Source organism: Palaemon carinicauda, chromosome 14 (genome assembly GCF_036898095.1).
Source record: "Palaemon carinicauda isolate YSFRI2023 chromosome 14, ASM3689809v2, whole genome shotgun sequence".
In the NCBI taxonomy this organism is placed as follows: domain Eukaryota; kingdom Metazoa; phylum Arthropoda; class Malacostraca; order Decapoda; family Palaemonidae; genus Palaemon; species Palaemon carinicauda.
The window spans coordinates 50,139,755-50,144,754 of NC_090738.1; positions in this window are offsets into that span (position 1 = coordinate 50,139,755).

Here is a 5,000-nt window from a genome sequence, read left to right on the forward strand (position 1 = left end):
ATATACATATATATATATATATATACATGTATATATATATATATATATGTATATATATATATATATATATATATATATATATATATATATATATATATATATATATATTTGTGTGTTGAATGTTTATAGTATGAGACCTTCATCTGCTGTCTCTGCCTCGTAATAATCAAGGGGCTTATGTATCAATAGTATTTATTTGTGATTGTCACACAATGTACTGAATTCATCACACAACTTCACTGAATGTCCTCCCCGATCCCAGCGCCAAGTCATATGGCCCAAGTGCCATAAATTCCTCCAAGTACTAACCAGGCCCGATATTGTTTATTTTGGGTAAATGAACAACTGTTTTTTTGTATATTTTGTTTATGTGTACTTGCTTAGCTAGTAGACATTACTCCTGAGTTTCATTAACTCTATAAATGTAGGTATTTCATCAAGTCCATACTCTGCAGTAGGAATAAGAAAATATGCTTCTTTGCTCCCGTCAATACCGTTATATTTTCAAGTTATCTCCCTAACCACTCAAATGGTTTTTTTCGAAATTCAGATCAGGTCTCAGGCTTATATCCTCATAATTTATATAATGAAAGAAAATAAGAGATTGGATGAAATACACACACACACATACACACACACACACACACACACACACACACATATATATATATATATATATATATATATATATATATATATATATATTTCAGATGATTACATGAGTGAGATGTTTCAAACATTTATTGGGCATATACAGTAAAACATAATGTGGCTCCAGGTCTTCTCAAACCAACTCCCAAGATGGCTCAATATTCGTTTTGGACGGCGATATGACTTACTTTATTGTCACTGCATGGGTGCTTAAAGAACCAATAGAACCTTGTTCCCCCGATATCAGTCGTGTGAATGTCACGGTTGGATGGGCGTTCAACCGTGGACCAGATGACCTGCTAATAGATGAGCACCGCCGATAACTCAAACAGGTATATGGCATGCCATGTTTTCCTGAAAGTTGGCTTGTAATTCTCGCATGAAAGGTTATGATTTTGAAAGGAATTCGTGTCTAAGATCCTCAGCGTGTTCCTTGTTTGTTTTCCTTTTCAAAGTATTTGAGTTAAAGTTTTAGTTTATTGACTACTTTTGATGTATTGGGCTGAGATAACTTGAACCTCTCTTTTTTCTTAATTGTTGATGAAAATCCAGCAGTTTTATTCAGAATTGTAATTTCCTAGGTCAAGTTTTCAAAGATAAGGTTTGAAAGCATGTTTCCTGTTGATGGACATGCCATTTTTATTAATTGTTTAGATATAAAAAAGATAGAATGTGCAAATCTTCAACAAAGTGGGATTCCTAATTTCTTCTCTTTGGTTCTATGCCAAGTCATTTTCATTCCTTATCTACCTTAATATTTTCTCTTTTCTTATCTTAATTTATCTCATTGTATGAGTCAGGAATGAGGCACAGGCATACGTCCATTTTAGAAATTGTGCAATTTCCTTAACTAGCTATCTTCAGCGCGTGACTTCATATAGACAAACCCTTAAGGTTTTCAAACACAGGTTACTTATGAAGAATCGTAGGTTGCCATAAAGGTAAAAGCTAAGGTTACTATAGAGGCCATTATTTTCAGCCTTTTGGCATCTCCTTTAGATCTCAATTGGTCATCGGGCAAGATTAAAATCTGACTTATTCCAAAACGAGCGCTCACTTATTGTAAATAAGCTATCTTCTCTACACTCCAAAAGCCTGTAAAGAAATGGCAGGATTATCCTTAAATGGACGAGGAAGGAAATGTTTGCAGAATAACAGTCTTATCGTCGAGTAGCGTAGCTTATTTCAAATAATGCCTTAAATGCTTGATAGGTCTCGATTTCTCCATTATGCTTAAACCATAATTTTCCTACGTTTCCGTAGAGGCAATAAAGGGAAAGGAATCAAAGAAAGGAAAGTTCATGTCGTGATTGGCTTGAACACAATTTACGCTGAAAATTTTTCTTGGATAGACTACTTTCGGACTTAACTTAGCCGATTCATGCCATATTTCCTGAGAGTTACAATAAAGTCTGACTAGCGGACTTGGTGCACGGTTTAAGAAGGAATCCCCCACTCTTCCAGAACTGTTCTTTTGCTCTTGATAACGAATTCTGACTCGAGTCTGCCGTATAGCATAAGCTGGCATTGCAAATTTGCACTTCTATCTCTATAATTACCCTTGAATTACGACCTGTGATTACAGGCTCCTCATCTTCGGCCCATATCTGAGCATGGCGCGAGAGTATCTACGAGTTTGGATTTGATCACACGTCGGGGAAAGGGGAAGAAATCATAGGCGCTGAATGGTAAATCGAAGTGTTTATTAGTTCAGATTATAGGCTCACAACGTCTCAATCAGAGGTGTAGGTTTTGTGTCTAGGTTATTATATATATCGGATTGACAGGAGGGATTCTGTGATTAGCCCAGGGAAGGAGTCTATGGCCAATTCGACCTCTCAGGTGAGGATTTGAAGCCTTCACAATATGAATTTAATTTTCATTTGGCAGTTTCACGGTGTTATCTCATTGGGTCAATAGGATGATTAAGATGTTTTATATATATCATTCACGTAATTGATAAAACGCCTTCGTTTATCATGAGTAATTGTTTTTTTTTATCAGAAAACATTCTTAAAATTGGTCAGAATTTTAATTTATAAACTTTGTGTTGTTATTATAAGTATTTTCTTTTCTATACCTCTTTTGACAGATTAATACTAACTATATCGTATATGTTCATATATTCAAACAATCATTTAAACATAATGCCAGTATTTACAGTTAAATTGAAGTTAAGTGCAAACCGTAATTAACACTTTTGCTCCTTTTATCTTATTTTTTTTTTTCAAACAAGGTAACAACACCAGTTGACTATTTTTGATGAAATTATCATGTGACAGTGAGCTACTGTATATCTACATCGGCACCGGTGGATATTAAGTGATCATAAAGGATATTCTCATATTTTATGCATGGTAATGTGCATTCTCATATCCCACGTTCTGTAAAATGGTTAAATAACTTTCAGAGAGAGAGAGAGAGAGAGAGAGAGAGAGAGAGAGAGAGAGAGAGAGAGAGATAATAATTCTCTTTATTTGGACTGTGCGGTTTGACCCTGCAGCCTGAAGATAGTTCTCATAGCTGTTGTATCATGGTTATGGTTATAAATTTTCGATCTGTCGTGGTTAGCATTTGATGTACATGCTAACACTTCAACCGGGTAACATCATTTTCTTTCTATTGCTAAATCATCATTCAGCTGATGCGTGATAGAACAAATCAGATTTATTTGATGAACGTGGTGACTGGATCTTAATTTACAAGCCGTTGAGAATATTTGTGGGTAAAACTGCCGGTTATTTTCTCTGATTCTCGTTTAAAGAATGATCGTTACATTATTGCGTTCAGTTTATGTCCTTTGATTAGAAGGGAAATAGTATGGATATACGTTAGAAAGATTACACTGCAAGTTCATAGTTTAGTGCTCTCTCTCTCTCTCTCTCTCTCTCTCTCTCTCTCTCTCTCTCTCTCTCTCTCTCTCTCTCTCTCTCTCAAAAGGGACAGTTTTGATAATATTTCAAGTTACAAGGTTCACTAAATCATAGATAAAGGTAAACTGTATGAGTATTGAATATACTTTTATCCCTCTGTTTTCTTGGTGTTTTTGTATTCCTCATTGTTTCTGGTATATTTCTAATGCTTTGTTTCTTTGTCTTTTGTGACGAGCTTGATAAATACGTCTTCTAACCACAAAGACAGGTAATTGAGTTGTTGACAATTTTGTGACTCTTCCTCTTAACTTATTGCTCCTCCTACTGGGAAAACGAATATCTTTAGTTTTCCTTTTGCTTAAAACTTTATAAATGCTTCCCCAAATTCTATATATTTTTGGTGTTCATTTATTTCACGACAAATTCATCGCTTGTATGTTCTCTTAGCCTCTTGTTTCACCATTCGCTCATTGTTCCTTCAGGAAAAGGAAATGGCCAAAGCAGGCAATAGCTGGACGACCATCCAATTATCACACAATTCTTCATTGCAAGCCGAAATTACAAGGGCTAAACGGTGCTCCCCAGGAATCCTCCTTGCAAGAGCACAATTGGTTTGAGGGTCGCAGCGGCAGCAACAGGGGCCATGGAGCGAATCCTCATTATCACCTTATTACGTTGCAAGAGGTCGTGGTTCGTAAAAGGTTCTTAATTGCCGAATCATCCGGCGTCGCTCCAAGGGGGTTACTCGAATGTTCTTCCAGCGTTAATACAATTGGCAGACGATTACAGCTTGGCCATTGTTTTATTGTTTTCGCCGCCTTTTTCATCGCTGTTGCTACTGGCCTCCGTCTGTCTTTCGGCGGTCTCTTCAGTGGCGTTACGCTAGCCGCACTCTTTCTCTCTTGCCCAGTCTTCCAAGAGGGTTACCAACATAACTTGTTTTTTTTTTCTCAAGTCGTTACGTTAATTATTTTACCTTTCTGTTATTGGAGATTATAATGAAATCGATTCCTGGCGTCCGAGATATCTCTGTGACTTCATTTCCTCTTTGTGATTGATAATAATTGACCCTTTTAAAGGTGCCGCATCTTAGCAATTTTTTGGATGCTTACATTTGACCTTCCATTGACTCTCTCTCTCTCTCTCTCTCTCTCTCTCTCTCTCTCTCTCTCTCTCTCTCTCTCTCTCTCTCCAGTTATGAATCCTGAAATGAAGTTGTGCATATGTTCAGTTGAAAATTCATTGAAAAAGTATATTTAGGACACAATCCATATAAAAGCATATGATTTTGAAGAGGACAAAAAGCAACAATTTCCCAAACGGTCGAAGTATATTTTGAGTGACGATAGCACTTACTGCAAACACTAAAAGTTTCTATTATTTTACAAATTATTCTAGTTTGAGAATATTGTTCCTATAGATACACTACAAGGCATATACGAAATCAATAATGGGGGATCAAGTAAAAACAAGGCA